This window comes from Lepidochelys olivacea, assembly GCF_965140295.1.
Source record: "Lepidochelys olivacea isolate rLepOli2 genome assembly, chromosome: 10".
Lineage (NCBI taxonomy): Eukaryota > Metazoa > Chordata > Testudines > Cheloniidae > Lepidochelys > Lepidochelys olivacea.
Window position 1 is genome coordinate 22298452 of NC_140420.1, and position 22708 is coordinate 22321159.

At 42.7% G+C, this 22708-nt stretch overlaps 1 protein-coding gene across 5 annotated transcripts in view; it reads left to right on the forward strand.

Annotated features, from left to right (window-relative positions):
• The window catches only part of MRTFB (myocardin related transcription factor B), a 202579-nt gene that overhangs the window by 90781 nt on the left and 89090 nt on the right, over positions 1-22708 (forward strand). The gene's annotated exons all lie outside the window — the stretch shown is intronic.

The window sequence follows — 22708 nt, forward strand, 5'->3', positions numbered from 1 at the left end:
CTAGTAAAAGTTCTGCCATGTGTACGCTGAAGTTATTTGTACTCTGGTGGTAGAGGCCTTTATTATCAAGCGTTAAAATATAAAAAATAAAAAATGCTTTTCAGCATAAAAGGACCATCATGTTTTGTTGTCTGACTGTTAGTGATGGGTGTTTCATGCAGTGCACGCTTAGGACACTATTTATTTTTCAGTGTAACCTTCCCTATAATTCTGATAGTGTCCTGACTACTGTGCATGTTAGAATAGTGGTTTGGAAGCAGATGCATGTTCATTTTAACAAAGGTGATCCACTCCACATTCCTTTTCAGAGATTCAAAGTTCTGCTGTCAATTATTAGAACAACTTCTGCACTAAACCCACTCATTGAAAACTCAGCTCCTTGAAAAAGTTCAAGCCACAAATCTGTCTTGAGTTGCCAGTACAGTAGCATTTCAGTGTTGGCAGATGTGAAAGTAGCTTGAAGATAACCTTCCACCATCTGTGCAGCCTTACAGAATTCTTAAGAGGCAGATCACCATTCACAAGTCCAAACATCTAACATAATACAGATACTAGCCTTGTAATAATGGCACAGGCGGAACAGAACAGATACTCAAACAGCAGTTACCTTAGGACATGACAGTTTAATATGATACAGTGAGGAAATATCAAACGTAAAACTATTTCAGTTAAAATTGCAGTTGATTCCCTTCCTATTGTTTAAAAATCAAAACAATAGAATGAGTAGGTCATGAAATGAGACAAAATAGCCTTCAGGACCACTCAATTGTAATGGAGCTGAAAGAAGTTCCATGTGATCCATGTTCCAGATAAATCCTGGAGTTAGAGAATGCAGGCCAATCAGCATCCCTTCCCCCGTTTGCTCAATGGGTCCTAGAGATGCCAAGGGCTGGGGGAACTAGTTGGTGCCCTCAGCAAATGTCTCCCACCTCACTTTTGGGGCTGTCTCCCCTCACTGCTGACCCCATCAAGTTCCCCCACCTGCTGAGGTGGGTGGGTGGAATTTCTCTGTCTGTTTGCCTTTACGTCTATAATCAGTAAGAGGCTTATGTAGTCTTAAAATTATAACAAGAAATCAGTTTGGTTAACCTTCTTTAGCATATAACTAGAAACAAACCACGTATGACAATTTTAAAGAAAAAGTATTATTTAACATTATATATGAAATTTTCATCCAGTGAGCACTTCTTGGAGTGACAGTCCCTACTGTATTCCACTGTGGGTTACGCATGCACACCATGGACTTGGAGTCAGAGGATTGGTCCATTGGTCTGTGCATGCACCTTGGCTTGCCTTTTGCCTCAGACTAAGGCAATAAACAGCAGAGCGGACTGACCACCCCTTCAGTTCTTTCTCACCACCACATGGTCCAGGTTGGAACATTTAGTGTCATCAGTTCTGACATCGTTCTGAAAAGCAATATTAATCTGTTGTAAATAGTTCATAGTTTTAATAATTCTTAATTTTGATTTAGTAGTTTTAATAATTTTAGAACCTTTTAAAGTTAGATTAGATCATGGGGGATCCCCACCCCTCGGTGCCCCATTTGGGTACCAAACTATGCACAGAACTCCAGGTTTCTAACTCTGCGCCTCCTGTCCACTATCCTTCTTGGGTCAGTGACGACCATCAACGCTGGCTCTACTGCCTAGGAGAAGCTATGTTGTGGCTCAGTGCAGTATTTGCCAGTCCTTCCCCAGCCATACCCTGGAAGGGTGGGCACTTTGCCTCTGCAAGTATTTCCTGGCGATGGCCATCACAGTCCAATTGGACCCAGTCTGGGGAATACCCCCGGTACATAGGCCTGAATCAGCGAGGAGTGTGCCCCCTGCTGCAAAGTTCAACTCCGGTGCTGGAGTATCCACCCTCAAAAACCTACAGCGGGGCCTAGTTGGGAATTTAGGAATCACTCGTAATCATGGGACCAAGTCTTCTTCCTCTAAGTCCACTTTAAATAAATCAGACATGCCTGCAAGCAAATCCACCAGCTCGGCTCATGAGGATTTACTAATTTCCATAGGCATGCCAAGAAAACATGGAAACATTGGGCAGCTCCAAACTGTGCTCCATTGGTACCACTGACCCCGGTTCCTCATAAGACCTGGGACCCTCCAGCACCAGTGAAGGCTGACCACCACTGGGTACTATCATTATCACCAGCATTGACAACCTGGACAGAAAGAGTCCCCGTTACACCTGAAAGGTCTGTATCAGTGGCCACACCACAGGATGTTTTTGCTCTCCCAGATCCTGCCTTCCATCAAGACTCTCCATTTCCAGGGAGCTCATATCTCTTCCGAGAGACCTGCATGCAGGACAGAGCATATCACCACTGTCTCCCTGTCCCATACACAACGTACACCTCTTCAATGGCACTGGCGATACCGCCACTGGAATCCAAGTCAGTCTTTTCCTTCTCCAGAGATTCAAAACCATTGGAGGAACTGCTCCTCCCATACTGCCTTTACCCATTTCCCAGGAGACCCGCTTTGGGATCAACCACTGCTTCACCTGACTCAGAGTCACTGGTTCCCCACGCCAACAAGGCTACCTATCCATCCCTTCTGCTGACCATATTGGGAACTTTGAGACCAGTGCCCCACCTTCAGAATCTATTCAGTCCGCCAGGGAGTTGCCACCTTCCTCTCCTCTGAGGGAAGCATCACATGTACTCCGGATCCAATGGAGGAGTAGTACTACGCTCTGGTTCCACTGGAACTTGCCAGATCACCATCATCATTGCCAGATTAAGCAGTGACCTCGGCATCCCCTTTCCCCCCAGATGACTTCAGGCAATTCCAGGACCTTCTCTGCAGAGTTGCCAGGAAACTTCAGATATGCTAGAGGAGATCCAGGACTGCCAACACAAGTACATTTACATCCTCCACATCACTTCCTGGTCAACGAGGCCATACTGGAGCTGGCTAGGAAGTGTGGTACATCCCTACCGCTTGTGCTCCTACCCTTAAAGTGGCAGAGAGACATTATGTGCTGGCTAAAGGTTCAGAATTTCTTTTCTCTTACCCAGCTTCTAACTCAGTGGTGATCGAGGCTGCTTCAGAAAGGTCCAGGCAACAGCAGACAAGAAGGGTAAATGCTTAGATCTATTGGGGAGAATGATTTTCTTGTGCTCTAGTCTTCAATTCAGGCTAGCTAATTATTAAGCACTGTTGGCTAAATGTGATTTCCTGAACTATGCCAAGTTTAAGAAATTAGCCAACAGTTTCCCACAACAGAATTGTACTTGTTTCCAAGCCTTGATAGAGGAAGGAAAGTTAATAGCTAGATCCACCCTCCAATCTGCAGTCAATGCGACTGATGCTTCCTCTAGAGCTATGGCTACTGCTACTGTGATGTGAAGGGAGTCCTGGCTCCATGACTCAGGGTTCCCCAGGGAGGCCCTGAATACAACTGAGGACCTCCCCCTCGATGAATCTCACCTCTTCAAACAGAAGATGGATGTGTCCCTACACTCCCTGAAGGACTCCAGGGCTATCTTTCAATCACCGGATATATACACACCTGCCTCTAAGAGGAAGTTTCATCACCAAGCCACCTCATGAAGAGAGAGGGCTCAACACTTCTACCATCAGAGACCCTACGAACCACTGCATAAAAAGCAAAGGACTAAAACGTCCCACTTCCCTATGCCCACCACACCAGCCTTGGCATCCTAATCCCAGACCCTGACCCAGCAATATTTTTGATGCGAGTTTGAGAGCCCTGAACCACTGAGCCCAACATCCACCAAACCCAGTACTCCATTTGGGGGTTGTCTAGCATTTTTTATTGACACCTGAAGTGCAATAACAATGGACAAGTTTGTGCTGAATGTCCATCCATGCTGGCTATATGATTGAGTTTGCAATATTACCTCCTCCAAAACGCCCTTCCCTATCCCTCTTCTTGGACCAATCTCATGACAGTATTCTTGCTGAAGGGGTGAACTCCTTATTGCAGTGACGAGCAATAGACAAGCTTTTATTCAACCTACTTCTTCATACCCAAAAAGATGGGTGGTTGGAGATCAATCCTTGACCTCCGCCATGTCAATCGCTTCATTCACAAACTCAAATTTCACACGGTCACATTGGCAACAATAATTTCATCTTTAGAAAATGGTCTTTGATTCACAGTACTGAATGTGAAGGATGGTTTACTTTCATGCTGACATTCATCCTGTCCACAGATGATTTCTCAGATTTATGGTGGGCTCTGACTGTTTCCAATACCGAGTACTACCCTTTGGCGTAGCCACCACCCTCAGAGTCTTTACCAAGCTACTTTCAGTGGTAGCAGCTCACATCAGGGTCTCCTCGTTTTCCCATACCTTGACCACTGGCTCCTCACCTCCAAGTCTCAGTGAGCTGTAGCTCACAAAAGCTTATGCTCAAATAAATTGGTTAGTCTCTAAGGTGCCACAAGTACTACTTTTCTTTTTGCGAATACAGACTAACATGGGTGCTACTCTGAAACCAAGAAGCCTATAGTTTGACTTCTGTGAATGATGTTCCGCATCCTTTCCTCACTGGAAGTCAGCATAAACATAGAAAAATCTGTTCTTACCTCTACGCAATCTTTATTAACCTCTTTTTTGCCAAGACACAACATTGGCCCTCACATGTATTTTATTCCATTCCTCTAACCTCTCTCTGGTCTTTAGATCATTGAGTTCCTAAGGGGAAAATATAATGTCTTATTTTTATTTTGAAAGTGCTACCAAAACCTAAACAATAAAAATAATAGGAAAGGAAATATATTTTTAAATAAGTTTTAATAATTGTCTGACAATATCACTTGAGCTATAGTAAGTCTTTTAGAAAACTTTTATTAAAGAGGCAGAGTTGACCTGGAAGTCCAATTCATTTTGCAAATTGGGCTCAAAGTACCACTTAAAAAGTATCACACATGAGGAAGAAATTGGTAAGTGTTTGTGTGTGTGTGTGTTTTAATAAGAGAAAAAATAAATCTTCTAAAGATTTTCTGGAATTTAAATATTACATAGTTTAAATTCCCTTCACATAGCAATTTTCCAGGTATGGATGTCAAAATCTGTACAATTATGGGCCTTATTTTTAAAAAGAACTTAGTTCTCATTTAGGAACCAAAATAAGTGGCCAAGTGGCCATAGCACATTGAGTGCTGAGCTCTCTTGAAAATCATGTGACACAGTGGGAGCTGTTGGCTGTTCAGTGCTTTTGAAAGCTGGCCCTTTTCTTGGTGCCTGAACAGTGGCTGATCTTTTTTGAAACTCTGGTCCTAATTGTTGGTGCTGTACATTTGAAAAACTGCTCCGCACTATTTGAAAATATGGCCTCTCCAAACAGGTTTTATTCTTTGGAGGTTTAAGAGTTAAACTTTAGTTAAAGTTTAACCTAATTTGGTGACCACATCCGTGCTCTCACAAGCCCTACTCTGAGATAATTATTTCATTGGTGCATCTAAGCATGCTCTTTTCATATGAGCAGCAGTACTGTAACTATTCAGTGAGAGTACTGGCAAAAGTGCTGTTCTCTTGTACTGTTAAAAATTCTGCAGATGCAGGTATATGGAACTTGTTCATGGATTGCAAGCCCTTTGTTGGAATCATGTTATCTCATCCAGGTTATAAAATGGCTTTACTGGATTGTGGCATGACTGCTTTTATTGGGAGTGCTTTCAGACGAGGTGCTATAATTTGCACTCTGCCATTCTCCTTGCTTCAGAGATTTTGCATGCAAATCATAGAATATCAGGGTTTGAAGGGACCTCAGGAGGTCATCTAGTCCAACCCCCTGCTCAAAGCAGAACCAATCCGCAACTAAATCATCCCAGCCAGGGCTTTGTCAAGCCTGACCTTAAAAACTTCTAAGGAGATTCCAACACCTCCCTAGGTAACGCATTCCAGTGTTTCACCACCCTCCTAGTGAAAAAGTTTTTCCTAATCTCCAACCTAAACCTCCCCCACTACAACTTGAGACCATTACTCCTTGTTCTGTCATCTGCTACCACTGAGAACAGTCTAGATTCATCCTCTTTGGAACCCCCTTTCAGGTAGTGGAAAGCAGCTATCAAATCCCCCCTCATTCTTCTCTTCTGCAGACTAAACAATCCCAGTTCCCTCTGCCTCTCCTCATAAGTCATGTGTTCCAGTCCCCTAATCATTTTTGTTGCCCTCCACTGGACTCTTTCCAATTTTTTCACATCCTTCTTGTAGTGTGGGGCCCCAAACTGGACACAGTACTCCAGATGAGGCCTCACCAATGTCGACTAGAGGTGAACGATCACATCCTTCGATCTGCTGGCAATGCCCCTACTTATACATCCCAAAATGTCATTGGCCTTCTTGGCAACAATGGCACACTGTTGACTCATATCCAGCTTCTCGTCCACTGTAACCCCTAGGTCCTTTTCTGCAGAACTGCTGCCTAGCCATTCGGTCCCTAGTCTGTAGCGATTCTTGCATGGGATTCTTCCGTCCTAAGTGCAGGACTCTCCACTTGTCCTTGTTGAACCTCGTCAGATTTCTTTTGGCCCAATCCTCTAATTTGTCCAGATCCCTCTATATCCTATCCCTACCCTCCAGTGTATTACCTCTCCTCCCAGTTTAGTGTTATCTGCAAACTTGCTGAGGGTGCAGTCCACACCATCCTCCAGATCATTAATAAAGATATTGAACAAAACTGGCCCCAGGACTGATCCTTGGGGCACTCCGCTTGATACTGGCTGCCAACTAGACATGGAGCCATTGATCACTACCTGTTGAGCCCAACAATCTAGCCAGGTTTCTGTCCTCCTTATAGTCCATTCATCCAGCCCATACTTCTTTAATTTGCTGGCAGGAATACTGTGGGAGACCATGTCAAAAGCTTTGCTAAAGTCAAGGAATAACACGTCCACTGCTTTCCCCTCACCCACAGAGCCAGTTATCTCATCAAAGATGGCAATTAGATTAGGCAGGCATAACTTGCCCTTGGTGAATCCATGCTGACTGTTCCTGATCACTTTCCTTTCCTCTAAGTGCTTCAGAATTGATTCCTTGAGGACCTGCTCCATGATTTTTCCAGGGACCGAGGTGAGGCTGACTGGCCTGTAGTTCCCCGGATCCTCCTCCTCCTCTTTTTTAAAGATGGGCACTACATTAGCCTTTTTCTAGTGGTCCAGGACCTCCCCCAATCACCATGAGTTTTCAAAGATAATGGCCAACTCCTTTAGCACTCTCGGATGCAATGCATCCAGCCCCGTGGACTTGTGCTTGTCCAACTTTTCTAAATAATCCCGAACTACTTCTTTCTCCACAGAGGGCTGGTCATCTCCTCCCCATGCTGTGCTGCCCAGTGCAGTTGTCTGGGAGCTGACCTTGTTCGTGAAGACAGAGGCAAAAAAAGCACCGAGTACATTAGCTTTTTCCACATTCTCGGTCACTAGGTTGCCTCCCCTATTCAGTAAGGGGCCCACACTTTCCTTGACTTTCTTCTTGTTGCTAACATACCTGAAGAAACTCTTCTTGTTACTCTTAACATCTCTTGCTACCTGCAACTCCAGGTGTTATTTGGCCTTCCTGATTTCATTCCTGCATGCCCAAGCAATATTTTTATCCTCTTCCCTGGTTATTTGTCCAATCTCCCACTTCTTGTAAGCTTCTTTTTTGTGTTTAAGATCAGCAAGGCTTTCACTGTTAAGCCAGCTGGTCGTCTGCCATATTTACTATTCTTTCTACACTTCGGGATGGTTTGTCCCTGTAACCTCAATAAGGATTCTTTAAAATACAGCCAGCTCTCCTGGACTCCTTTCCCCCTCATGTTATTCTCCCAGGGGATCCTGCCCATCAGTTCCCTGAGGGAGTCAAAGTGTGCTTTTCTGAAGTCCAGGGTCCTTATTCTGCTGCTCTCCTTTCTTCCTTGTGTCAGGATCCTGAACTCGACCATCTCATGGTCACTGCCTCCCAGGTTCCCATCCACTTGTGCTTCCCCTACTAATTCTTCCCGGTTTGTGAGCAGCAGATCAAGAAGAGCTCTGCCCCTAGTTGGTTCCTCCAGCACTTGCACCAGGAAATTGTCCCCTACCCTTTCCAAAAACTTCCTGGATTGTCTGTGCACCGCTGTATTGCTCTACCAGCAGATATCAGGATGATTGAAGTCTCCCATGAGAACCAGGGCCTGCAATCTAGTAACTTCCATTAGTTGCCGGAAGAAAGCCTTGTCCACCTCATCCCCATGGTCTGGTGATATATAGCAGACTCCCACCACAACATCACCCTTGTTGCTCACGCTTCTAAACTTAATCCAGAGACACTCAGGGTTTTCTGCAGTTTCATACCGGAGCTCTGAGCAGCCATACTGCTCTTATACATACAATGCAACTCCCCCCACCTTTTCTGCCCTGCCTGTCCTTCCTGAACAGTTTATATCCATCCATGACAGTACTCCAGTCATGTGAGTTATCTCACCAAGTCTCTGTTATTCCAATCACATCATAATTCCTTGACTGTGCCAGGACTTACAGTTCTCCCTGCTTGTTTCCCAGGCTTCTTGCATTTGTGTATAGGCACTTGAGATAACTCGTTGATCATCCCTCTTTCTCAGTATGAGGCAGGAACCCTCCCCTCTCGCGCTCTCCTGCTCATGCTTCCTCCCGGTATCCCACGTCCCCACTTACCTCAGGGCTTTGGTCTCCTTCTCCTGGTGAACCTAGTTTAAAGCCCTCCTCACTAGGTTAGCCAGCCTGCTTGTGAAGATGCTCTTCCCCCTCTTTGTTAGGAGGAGCCCGTCTTCAGTATCATTGGCAAGAATGACCTTGAGCAGATCACTGCAGACTACGTGGCTCTGGGAAGAAGGATAAAGGAGTTTGAGGGGCAAGTGGTGTTCTCATCTATCCTCCCCATGGAAGGAAAAGGCCTGGGTAGAGACAGTTGAATTGTGAAAGTCAACGAATGGCTACGCTCTCTTTTTCCACCTGGACCTGCCTGGGGGCTCAGTTGCCTGAGCTCTGGGAGTTGGTGCCACTAGTTTAACCCAGGGCATCTCTTCCTTAACTGGTTGGGTCAGTTACCTCACCGTCCTACGCCTCTCTACCAGGGTGACAACCTCGTCATAGGTGGAAGGGTCGTTCTGGCTTACCCAGGTGCGAAGGTCTGGCAGTAGTCCTTGCATGTACCGGCCGATGACCAGAACCTCTAGTATCTCTTCTGGAGTCCGAGACTCGGTTCGAAACCACTTTTGTACGAGATGGATGAGGTTATATAATTGGGACTGCAGGGTTTTGTTTTCCTGGTACCTCCACTCGTGATACAGCTGGGTCCATGCTGCAGTCATTACCCCAGATCTGGCCAGGATCTCTGCTTTCAGCTGGGGCTAGTCTGCCGCAGCCTCTTCAGACATATCATAATATGCCTTCTGGGCCTCCCCACACAGGAATGGAGCAAGGATGCCAGACCACTGTTCTCGAGGCCAAGCCTCCCGTAGGGCTGTCCTCTCAAAGACCAGGAGGTATGCCTCTACATCAGCCTCCCGCGTCATTTTCTGCAGCCAATTGCTGGCCTGTATGACCCCCGTCCCATCATGGCTGCGGTTCTGCTCTGTAAGGGCCTTCACCTGGTTTACCAGTTCCTGCAACATAGCATGGTCTTGAGCAGCCTGGTCCATCAACAGGTGATTAGTCTCTTGCTGCAGCCACACTGCCTCTTGTTGGGTGGCTGCATGGACACGAGTAGCCTCCTGCTGGGCAGCTGTGGCTTGTATCAGTGCCCACAGTATGTCATCCATCATGATGAAGGGGAAAAAAAAAACAACACCTCTCCCTCTTTTTTTTTTTTTTTTTAAAAACACCCTCCTTCTTCCGCCATGCTGTTCACCCAGTCCCACTCCTGACACCAGTGTGATAAAGGTCCTCCTCTGCCTTGGTGGGTCCTGCACTTTTTGGCAGATTTGTTCACCTCAGAGGTTCACAGCAGCCCTCAGTTTGGCCACTTCTGCTAGAGGCTCAAACCTGCCATTCGCTCAGCTAATCTCATCACTGGCCAGCATGGGGGAAATGGAGAACAATCTCCACAGTCTCGTTGTCCCACCTAGTGGGTCGGGGACAGGCCAGATCCCTTTCCAAATTAGACCTTCCCTTCTGATGTTGCTCACAGACCAGGTCAACTCCTCCTGTGTCCAATCAGGAGTTGGGGGGATGGGGGGAACCCAGGCCTGCCGTCTACACCGGGTTCCAGCCCAGGGCCCTGTGGATAGAAGCTGTCTACCTCTCCTGTATCAGCCACATGACAGCTACAGCTACAACTCCCTGGGCTACTTCCTCATGGCCTCCCCCCAGCACCTTCTTTATCCTCACCGCAGGATCTTCCTCCTGAGGCCTGATCACGCTTGTACTCCTCAGTTCTCCAGCAGCACACCTTCTCACTCCCTGCTCCGTACACTCCTTCCATTAACTGATAGGAGGCCCTTTTTAAACCAGGTGTCCTGATTAGTCTGCCTGCCATAATTGATTCTAGTATGGCTAGAATCTAATTGGCTCCAGGTGTCTTAATTAGCTTGCCTGTCTTAATTGGTTCTAGCAGGTTCCTGATTGCTTTAGCACAGCCCCTGCTCTGGTCACTCAGGGAACAGAAAACTATTCATCCAGGCTAGTATATTTGCCTTCTACCAGATTCCTGTACCTACTGGTCAGGGTCTGTAAAAGTAGATAAAAATCAATGATTTAAAACAAAAATCAAAAATCAGATTTTTTTAATTTAAATCGGATATTTTTGATAAAATGCTTTTTGAGGAAAAAACCTATCTAAAGATTGTTTTAATTAAGATACATTATAGGTCAAAGATATCTCATCATGGAATAGGGATTATAAATTCTAATTCTATAGTATGAGACAATATATTCATGTAACATTTAAAAAAAAGTTTTGTAAATGAGTTCCAATAGTTCATGAATTAAGGACTCAATCTTATGGCGTTCCAGGGGCTTCTGTATAGATTATTTAGGTTAATATTTCTGTCTACCCAATGGGACTCAGTGCTCAGTCTAGAAGATACCATCAGAGATGCTTAGTTCTGTAGTTCTCAAACTGTGGATTTGTGTCTCCAGAGATAATATGCTTGTTAACAGCAAAAATGTTTTTAAATAAATAAATAATATATAGAGGTGAGAAATAACAGACCTTACCCCTATTGTCCCTCTGCAAATTTGTGTACACAGAGTCCATCCCTTACCTCTCTCTAAAAGTGCAAAGTTTCAAAAAGTTCAATGAACAGAAGATTGTTGGGGGCGGAATAGATCTGGACAAGAAGAAGAAGTCTGAAGATAATGTGAGAAGGGAGCCACAGGGAGTAGAAACAAAAGTGAAACTGTTTGAGCAGCATGTTCCAGAAGTCTTGAGGTCTTTCTGAGTTTAGCCTTCATTGATTTGAGATCTACCATACCATTCTCTCACTAGAAGGGAACACCTATAATGGCAGCAGGCCATAAAAGAAACCCAGTTTGGGAATAAGAAGCATTTAAGAAATATATGTTTGCTGAGGATATTTTAAAGAAAGTCACACCAGTGAACTGGTGGAAGTCACTTAAACACCTGGATTCAGAGACTGTTGAAGTGATAATCTCACTTTTAACAACAGTAGCTTCTTCTTTCGGTGTGGAAAGAATATTTTCTTCCTTTGGACTAATTCGTTCCAAATTGAGAAATTGTTTGGTACCTGAAAAAGCAGGAAAGCTTGTTTTTCTTTTCCAGATTATGAACAAACAGGAAAATGAAGGTGAAGAGACTGAGTTAGCTGCAGAAGCCAATATTTTAAGTTTCTCATGCTGACCTGGCTGACATAGTCGATATTTTTTAATATTTCATTTAACTATTTTAGTTAAAAACAATTTTAACAAAAACAAACCTGATTTTAAAAAACTTGAATGTTTAACTGAATTCAAAAATTCATATGCTTGTTTTGTTAAAATATTATATGTTTGCTGTTGAAGAAAAAAATCCAGAATACATAACGTTGTTGTTTTAGTTAAATAAAACAATTTAAATGTCTCTCTGGTGATGTTCTCCTCCTAATACAACATAGCAAGAAAATCCTGCAAATATTAATGATTAACCTGTTGAATTGGAGATATTTATGAAGTCATTGGGAGGTGAACTATCTGCTTCAGTTACCTTTGGTAAGTGAAATAACCAAACAATCATTAATTTTCTGATATAGCTGTAAAACTAATCTGAAAAGTTTTCAAAATAAATCACTTAAAAATATATATAGTGTGTACCTTCTAAAAATGAAACCTACATTTATCTCTGAGTTGTGATGAATACGTATTAAGGTTATAACAGCAAACAAGAATGCACTTTTATGTAGAAATCCATGATTAAATTAAATCGCGTCTTCCTGACTAGTGATTTAAATCAATTTGATTTAAATCAAATCCACCCTGCCCTTTATAGCTTTAGCATTTTGATTTCAGACACCAATGCATTTCTTTTTAAAAAGGCAAGCAAAATAAAAGTAGAAAACGTTAAGTTTATCCATTTCTTTTCTTTTTTTAAAGTGCTGGAAAAATATTTGGTAAAATACACATGCTGCTTTTTTATGTTTATAACTAATTTGTGCTATGATTTTGGTATCATGTTGTTTTAAAAAATGCTGTACCTACACACTTGAAAACAGAATTATTTTAAATAAATTTTAATTTCTAGAGAGTAGTTAGGAAAAGAGGTTCTTGAAGACAGGACTAGGTAAAATGGATGAGTTAACTCTTCAGTTTTTATTGTCTGTTGATGTAGAAAAATCTGTAATATCTTTCAAGGATTGCTTGTTTTGCAGAATTCACATAGCTCCTATAAGAGCACTAGAACTAATCTTGGTAACCCTTAAGCATGTGAAGAATATTACTCACTTGTGTAGTCCCACTGAAATCACTGGGCCTATTCATATGCATTATGTTCACAGGATCAGATCTCTCTGTATTATACACAATCACTTGTTGAATGCGGTGGTATAGTTGTGTAGCTGATGAAAGTTAGTTTATAGAAGGGATTCTTTTAGTGGTCACAGGGTTACAGTTAATGGATTTAAAATAAAGAGATTTTATTATAATATAGTACTTTCCTGTTCCTACATTCCTACAAAAGTCTGGAAAAACTGAACTTACTGTTGGGTCCATTGCAGGAAAATTAGAGAGGAATATATAGTAGAGAAAATAGTGTATATGTGTTTATTATATACAGTGTGTGTGCACTGTTTTTATTATTGTAGTGTGGGGGGAAAAAGTAGTTTTATTACGTCCCAACAACAGAATAAAGTTAGTTTTTAAAACTGTATATAGTGCATATTGTAATATCTCCTGGAAAGCTACTGATGTTTAAAATATCCATTCATCAAATGCAGACCCAAACTCTTACGCTCTTGCTTAGCTCTTTCAAAGTTAAGATATCAGCTTTAAAGTTTGTAAATTAAAGGATGAAGAGACCTTATAAACTGAAAAGAAACCATTTCAAATATTGTATAATAGTCTTTTTTTGTTTGCATTTGGTCTATATGCTTTCATAACATAGCTTCCTGTGTTGTTTTACTGCACAACTGTTAAAGCAGAGCTATAATTAAAGTAAAAGTAGTTGAAGAGCAAAGCAGTAACTAGCATACCACTAATGCTACTTTACAGCAGGATGTAGGTAAGTCAATATTCTTGTTAATGGAACTGTATCAGCAGATCCCCACTGTAGGAGTATTACACCGTGTCTAGAAAGGCACACCTGATATGCGACTCCTACATTGGAGAGCTACAGAGACAATATGTTCAGAGACTTCTGTGTACAAAAAAGTTACTTTTATTTTAAGTGTTACCTATGCCTCCATAATACCATGTTGTATCCTAATGCACACATGCTTCCAATGCACAATATACATAGCATGATTTCATTTTGAAAAAAAAATTAAAAATTGCTCTTTCTTATAAATTTGGAAAGAGACAGATGTAACAAAATAAAATGTCCATAGTCTCCAAAATGGAAGTCAGTGGAATTGTCAGAAAACTCCTCACCCATGACTTTATCTCGGCTAAGCAATCTTTCCTTTGGCAGGAGGTCTTTTTAAAAAAAATGAAATGAATCAAACTAACTGTACATGTTGCCATTTTATCTGTCAAAACTATGGTCTTTGAAGACAGATATTATTCAAGTATAATGGAAATCATAAAATGCCAAGATGGCATTTTTAAGTCGTGGTGGAAATCTTCTTTAGTCTTTTTGCATGTTAAGAAGTGTTACAAACTTTGAAGGTGCCTAAGAAAATGTCATGATACAGCTGCATTGAATGTTGTTCAGAAGCATGTATTGAATAACAAAGCCTTTTTTATTTAATGGTAGCTTCTTATTGTGTTTGGGGTTTCTGTATGTGCATGTGTGTGCACACGCTGCTCATGACAATATAGATAATAATTTCTTTGAAATACTGATTTATAGATTATAATGGAGAGTGTAAAAAAAATTTTAGGACATGCCTGATCTTCAAATTGTATCCATCTAGCATGGGTATATCTGGGAAATGAAGAATTTGGAAACTCAGAGATTTAAAGGAAATCATTCCAAAACAATATGCAGCACTGATGCTATTGGAATGAGTGTTAACTGCTATTTCATTTAGCTTTTGCATTCATGCTCAATTTGAAAATATTCCTCTTTTGTGAATGTTTTATGCACATCACTTTACCAGAACTATTTGAAGACAGAATTGTCATCTGATAAGTATTAAAGATTGACAAACCTTTTAAAAAATGTATGTGCTGTGACATCTGTTGTTACAACAGACTGTGTGTATAACTGAGTAAAACGTGATGGTTTATGGGGAAGGAGAAGTACAGTAAATGTTAAAATGTTACTATTGTCAGCAAAACTGGCAAACAGCCTAAGGTCTAGTACCTGAAATAATTAGAAGAACTTTGCAACATTGTGCTAACATTTGACATCCCTAACTGACACTTCCTGAAACCATTTGTGGACATTTAAGGAAAAATATTGAAACAGAATAGCTTGTGAGCCTTAATAAGATTAATTCCTTCTCTCTTCCCCCCTGTTTTACTTAATACAGCAGCACATGCAGTGTAACAGTTCCAAATGCAGCTTTTAAAATTAGTAGCATGATCTGTTTTCCTGTTTAATGATTCAAAAACAACTTTCCATCTAGTTGAGTTGTGTTGATTTAGCAGATTAATTTTAACATTTGAGTATGTTATCTTCACTGGCAGTGTTTTAATTATTCTTATTTGTGAAGTTCTTGCCTCTGAATCCATGGGAATCTGTTTAATAACCTCCTAATTAATTAATTTTGCTTAAGTTATCTGAATTACACATGGTAATAATAGCTTTCAGAAATGTGTATATTTCATACACTACAGTGCTTAGCTATTGTTTTATTTTACTAGGGTGGTAGTGGGACATTCACCCAAACACCCATGACTTCCCTCAAAATACTTGATTTTCCTTGTAGACATCTAAGTTACTCAAAGCTGTTATTTTTGTTGATTTTATTCCTGAAGTACCATCCAGGAAAGGCTTACTTGTTGGAATATTATCACCAAAAATGATAAACTTCTGTTTTCTTGCTAGGTCACTCAGTTAATCAAAATACTGAGCCTGCCTTCAGTTAGGTAAGTGTTACCTCATGTTCAAGGTTATAGGTTAACAAAGACTTTATTGGAGATCTTGGGAAGATTATCTTTCATGACATGCGGTATGACCTTCAGCTCATAGTAGGAATTCAAGAAGAATGACCGCCCTACACTGAAAGCAGGCAGACTGTTGTCCAGGCTTGCTGGAGGAAGACAGTAGTGCTTTATGGGGGGGGAAGAGGGGAAGTGGAGGAGAACAAGGTAAAAAACTGCTGCAAAAAGGTGGTGTTGGTCAGCTTTGCAGCACTGACTCACCCCCTTGGAATGTAACGGCGGAAGGCTTTAAAGGTGCAAGCTCTGGTATTGGAAACCCCTTTCTCCATGCAGCAGGCAAGGCAACACCCAACCTCCCTCCCCTTGAGGTGTGATTATCAGATGGGTTTGAACCTGCTGTGGGCATTGTGCTAGTTGCTCCTTCTTATGGGGGCTGGGACAGAATTTTTTCCCTCACCACCATATTGGCTTTGGTGGAGTGGGTTTTTTTCGCCTCCTGCACAGCAGGTGTTAGGGAACACCTATTATGGTGAACACAAAGGTGTGGTAGGCTATATGTCGCAACTTATTTGGTGCGTGTGGGGCGGATGTCCAGTGCAGGTACTTCATAGGGAGGGCATCCAGTGACCAGATAAATGGTCTGGTAAAGGACTTAAAAAGGAGGTGCTGGTTAAAGGAACGGAAAGGCGTGGGGTTTGGGGATCCTATGGTTGGAACGGCAGGGAGCCAAACCCCCCCTTTCTTATAGCCCACCTTACCCCTCCTACAGGGGGGAGGGGCATGGCGTGGCATGGATGCTAAGGTTCCAGCAATGGATTTGCTGGAGGGACCTGGCTGGAAAAAGAGAGGGGAGCTGGTGGAAGCCCCCTCCAGAATAAACAGAGGTTACCTGCACTGTACACTTTTGTTTGCCTAGTAGTCCCAGACATCTAATAATAAAGTTGTGGCCTGATTAAATCCATATCAAGTGTCTTCTGTCCTTTCTGTATAGCTGGACAAACTGTTCCTTGCATTAGAATGCCCAAATTATCTAATGCGGCATTATCAATCTTTTATCCGCATCATAACAGAAAAGTTTTTTTCATGGACTTCCTACCTTTCCATGTACTTATTGTCATATAACATCCCTGTGGCAACTACAGCATTTGCTAAAATTGGAAAAATAATATTAGAAAACTATTTTATGTCTTAGCTGTCTTTTAATGCTTGCAGGGTATTAGTCTCACTGTACTTCTAAGATCTGTGTTTGTGCATTATTTTCAGTGAAGGTGTCTGCAGAAATGTACATAATTCTGGAAGTAGTTAATTACAACTGCCAATAGCGAATATAGGCAGTTTGTGCATTATTTTTGTGGCACCCACAAAAATGCCTTTAAAAATTCTTGTCAGTGACATGCAGTTAAAAATATGTGCACAGTGTTGGAACAGTGTTCTCCAAGAGAATATAACAATTAAAATATTTGTCACTTTAATTAGCAATACATGGTAAAAGATACAACTTTTACAACAGGCAAATGAAAGTATTGATGTATAAACTGTCATATTTCCAAACTTTGCACTCAGTGTAAGATAAAGATAACAGTAGAGAGGAACATCTGATTGCAGTCTTCCCAGTAATACAGGCCTTCTTATCTTGTTCCTTCCTCGTATCCTCCTCTCTCTATTCTACTTTATCTCCTCTGTCATCTTCATTCCAGTTTTCACAGATCTACATGCAGTCTTCAGGATTCCTTTATCATTTGCTCCCACCTCCCTGTGTTCCTAGTGCTAATGTCTTCTTTTCTGTGACATATGAAGTTCAAGTGATCACCTGCTAGTATTTTTCATGGTAGACTGTCTTGTTAATCATGTTTGTATTTGATTTGAGTCTGTTCTCTGAATCATTTTGGAATTGTTTCAGGATCAAAATAGTATTTTAAAAAATCCCACTTTTTTAACATACAAAACACATCGTTTACCCCTAAATCTTTTTTGTTTGTATCTTTTCTTACTCCGTGATCAACTCAGTTTAACTAATAATTTGCTTACTATTTTATTGCAACAAAGAATCTGTAAAATAATAGTCTGGTGTATCTGTAACTGTGTAAGAATATATTGACCTTGCCAAATTTTCATATAGGTCCCTTGAGAAATGTTTATATTCTATTTGCCTTGAAGTCCTTCTTTGGCTGTGCCCAGCTTCTCAGCAGTATACTTTTTCTCACTCATAATAAGTGTTTGGACTTAGGCAATGGGAAAATTGAGTTGATTTATGAAGGAGTTCTTGCATAGTACTTTTTTTTTTTTGCACCGTTAAAATCAGTATGAAATCAGATGCATTACAGCACAAATTAATATGATCTTATATATTATGGATTTAAGCAAAATATTATTTAAGATAATTGACATGTATCATATATTGCAAGCAATTTGCAAACATCAGATTTTTAGAGGATAGAACCAGCTTGAAAACTACTATGATGCACATAATTTTGATGCCTTTTGTCTCTGAAATAGCTAGTGATGTTCTTTTCTGTGCTTGTGCTATATGGGCTAATTATATTTTCTGATCCTTAAAAATGTAAAGAATTAATTCTGTCACCAAGATGGCCCATTCTTCTTCAGACTGGTGGTTGGTTGATAGGGTTTCCAACTGTCCAAATGCCATGGTAATAATGTTTTTCAGGAGTCCTGAAGTCCCTACACATTTATATCCTCTTATGTATGAAATTCTGACCTGATCTTTATTTTCCATCTGCTACCTATCTAAGGAAGAATACTGAAGAAGACAGTTGTCAAGGTTCCTCCCCCACTCTGAACTCTAGGGTACAGATGTGGGGACCTGCATGAAAACCTCCTAAGCTTATCTTTACCAGCTTAGGTCAAAACTTCCCCAAGGTACAAAATATTACCCCTTGGACAGGCCGCTACCACCACCAAACTAATACTGGTTACTGGGGAAGAGCTGTTTGGACGCGTCCTTCCCCCCAAAATACTTCCCAAAACCTTGCACCCCACTTCCTGGACAAGGTTTGGTAAAAAGCCTCACCAATTTGTCTAGGTGACTACAGACCCAGACCCTTGGATCTTAAGAACAATGAACAATCCTCCCAACACTTGCACCCCCCCTTTCCTGGGAAATGTTGGATAAAAAGCCTCACCAATTTGCATAGGTGACCACAAACCCAAACCCTTGGATCTGAGAACAATGAAAAAGCATTCAGTGTTTTACAAGAAGACTTTTAATAAAAAATAGAAGTAAATAGAAATAAAGAAATCCCCCCTGTAAAATCAGGATGGTATATATCTTACAGGGTAATTAGATTCAAAAACATAGAGAACCCCTCTAGGCAAAACCTTAAGTTACAAAAAAGATACACAGACAGAAATAGTTATTCTATTCAGCACAATTCTTTTCTCAGCCATTTAAAGAAATCATAATCTAACACATACCTAGCTAGATTACTTACTAAAAGTTCTAAGACTCCATTCCTGTTCTGTCCCCGGCCAAGACGACTACAGACAGACCCAGACCCTTTGTTTCTCTCCCTCCTCCCAGCTTTTGAAAGTATCTTGTCTCCTCATTGGTCATTTTGGTCAGGTGCCAGCGAGGTTACCTTTAGCTTCTTAACCCTTTACAGGTGAGAGGAGCTTTCCCCTGGCCAGGAGGGATTTCAAAGGGGTTTACCCTTCCCTTTATATTTATGACACGCCCCCCAAATCTCAGCTAGGGTGAAACACTGGCTGGGATTTCTTCCTGGAGCTCTAGGAGAACAGAGTTAATAAGACACATGCATCTCTAAATATACTACCAAGTACATAAAGACTAACAATATTTTCCACATCTCAAGGACGATTTTAACCAGTTGATTCTGGGAAACTTTCACGGGAGAGTGCATCAGCCACTTTGTTAGAAGCTCCTGAGATGTGTTGGATGTCGAAATCAAAATCTTGGAGAGCTAAACTCCACCGAAGAAGTTTTTTGTTAGTTTCTTTGACGGTGTGAAGCCACTTTAGTGCAGCATGGTCGGTTTGCAGGTGGAAACGCCGTCCCCAAACATATGGGCGTAGCTTTTCCAGAGCGTAGACAATGGCATAACATTCTTTTTCAGTGACTGACCAGTTGCTTTCCCTCTCAGACAGTTTTTTGCTGAGAAACACTACAGGGTGGAATTCTTGATCAGGTCCTTTCTGCATTAAAACTGCTCCCACACCACGCTCGGATGCATCTGTGGTTACGAGGAACGGTTTGTCAAAGTCTGGGGCCCTTAGTACAGGGTCAGACATGAGTGTCGCTTTAAGCTTGTTAAAGGCCTTCTGACACTTTCCGGTCCACTGAACAGCATTTGGCTGTTTCTTTTTGGTTAGGTCTGTCAGTGGGGCAGCGATTTGGCTGTAGTGCGGTACAAATCGTCTGTAATAACCGGCCAAGCCTAAGAAGGATTGAACCTGTTTCTTTGACTTTGGGACAGGCCACTTTTGGATAGCATCCACTTTGGCCTGTAGGGGGCTGATAGTTCCTTGACCCACCTGGTGTCCAAGGTAAGTCACTCTGTTTAGGCCTATTTGACACTTCTTAGCCTTAACAGTTAGTCCTGCCTCCCTTATGCGCTCAAGGACTTTTTGTAGATGTTCCAGGTGGTCTGCCCAGGAATCCGAAAATATGGCCACATCGTCAAGGTAGGCGACTGCATATTCTCCTAATCCCGCTAGGAGACCATCTACAAGTCTTTGGAAAGTGGCGGGTGCATTTCGCAGCCCGAAAGGGAGTACATTAAATTCATACAGCCCGAGATGTGTGATGAAGGCTGACCTTTCCTTGGCAGATTCATCTAGCGGTACCTGCCAGTACCCCTTGGTTAAGTCCAAGGTAGAGATGAACTGGGCCCTTCCCAGTTTCTCTAATAGTTCATCTGTGCGTGGCATGGGATAGTTGTCTGGGCGAGTTACAGCATTTAGCTTACGGTAGTCCACGCAAAAACGTATTTCCCCATCTGGTTTGGGAACTAGAACCACTGGAGATGCCCATGCACTTTCAGAGGGGCGGATTACACCCATCTGTAACATATCCTGGATCTCCCGTTCTATAGCAGTTTTAGCTTGAGGAGACACCCGGTAAGGTTGGACCCTAATTGGGTGAGCATTACCTGTGTCAATGGAGTGGTATGCCCGTTCAGTCAGTCCTGGGGTGGCTGAGAACGTTGGCGCGTAGCTAGTGCACAGCTCCTGGATCTGCTGTCGCTGCATACGCCCAAGGGTCATGGAGAGGTTCACCTCTTCCACACCACCAGCACATTTCCCTTCGTAGTAGACACCTTTGGGCCACTCAGCGTCGTCTCCTCCCTGGGCTGTAAACTGACAAACCTTTAATTCTCTGGAATAAAAGGGCTTTAGAGAATTAATATGGTACACCTTAGGCTTCCGGTTGGAGGTGGGGAAAGCTATGAGATAATTAACAGCTCCCAGGCGCTCCTGGACCGTGAATGGCCCTTCCCACGATGCTTCCATTTTATGGGCCTGGAGCGCCCTTAAGACCATGACCTGGTCCCCTACTTTGAAGGAACGCTCTCTGGCATGTTTATCATACCAGGCTTTTTGCTCTTTTTGAGCATCCTGTAAGTTTTCTTTAGCAAGGGCTAAAGAGGTTCGGAGGGTGTTTTGTAGGTTGGTTACAAAGTCCAGAATGTTAGTTCCTGGAGAAGGTGTAAATCCCTCCCATTGCTGCTTTACCAACTGCAATGGCCCCTTAACCTCACGGCCATATACAAGTTCAAATGGGGAAAACCCTAAACTGGGATGTGGTACAGCTCTGTAGGCAAAGAGCAACTGCTGCAACACTAGGTCCCAATCATTGGAGTGCTCATTTACAAATTTACGTATCATGGCCCCCAAAGTTCCATTAAACTTCTCCACCATGCCATTTGTTTGATGGTGGTAAGGAGTGGCAACCAAGTGATTTACCCCATGAGCTTCCCAAAGGTTTTTCATAGTTCCTGCCAGGAAATTAGTCCCTGCATCTGTGAGGATGTCGGAGGGCCAACCTACCCTGGCAAAAATGTCTGCTAGTGCCTGGCACACACTTTTAGCCCTGGTGTTGCTTAGAGCTACTGCTTCCGGCCATCGGGTGGCAAAATCCATGAAAGTCAGTATGTACTGCTTTCCTCTGGGTGTCTTTTTCGGAAAAGGACCCAGAATATCCACAGCTACTCGCTGAAATGGAACTTCAATGATGGGGAGTGGCTGGAGAGGAGCTTTGACCTGGTCTTGGGGTTTTCCCACTCTTTGGCACACCTCACAAGACTGGACATAGGTAGAAACATCCTTGCCCATTCCCTCCCAGTGGAATGACCCCCCCAAACGGTCTTTGGTCCTGTTCACCCCAGCATGGCCACTAGGGTGATCATGGGCTAAGCTCAAGAGCTTGGCCCGGTATTTAGTTGGAACTACCAACTGTCTCTGAGGATGCCAGTCTTCCTGGTGTCCCCCAGAAAGAGTTTCCTTGTATAAAAGTCCTCTTTCTACAACAAACCTGGATCGATTAGAAGAGCTGAGAGGCGGTGGGTTGCTCCGTGCCGCCGTCCAAGCTCTCTGGAGGCTTTCATCTGCTTCCTGTTCGGTCTGGAACTGTTCCCTTGATGCTGGAGACATCAGTTCCTCATGGGATTGTGGACCTAGGCTTGGTCCCTCTGGAAGCGATATAGGGGATGGAGCTGTTTCTGTTGACTGTGAACCGCTCTCCGCTGGTGCACTATGTTGGGATTCAGGCTCCGGCTGAGCCTCTTGTGTAGGGTTATCGGCTGCTGCCAGTTCAGGTTCGGTGGGGCCCTCTGGTGTTGAGGTTGCAAGTACTGGATTCAGTGCTGACACGGGGTCTGGTGTTGGTTGTTCGGCTGGTTCCGGTTCTGGGACTGGTTCCGTCTGGGTCTCTGGGACTGGATCCACTACTGCTGTTGCAGACATTGGCCTGGGGTCCAGGTCCATCACCTCTGACTGGGTCCTGATAGAAGTTTCCGGAACAGAGCTAGGCCTCACGGCTTGTTTAGCCTGGTTGCGGGTGACCATTCCCACCCTCTTGGCCTGCTTCACATGATTGGCCAAGTCTTCCCCC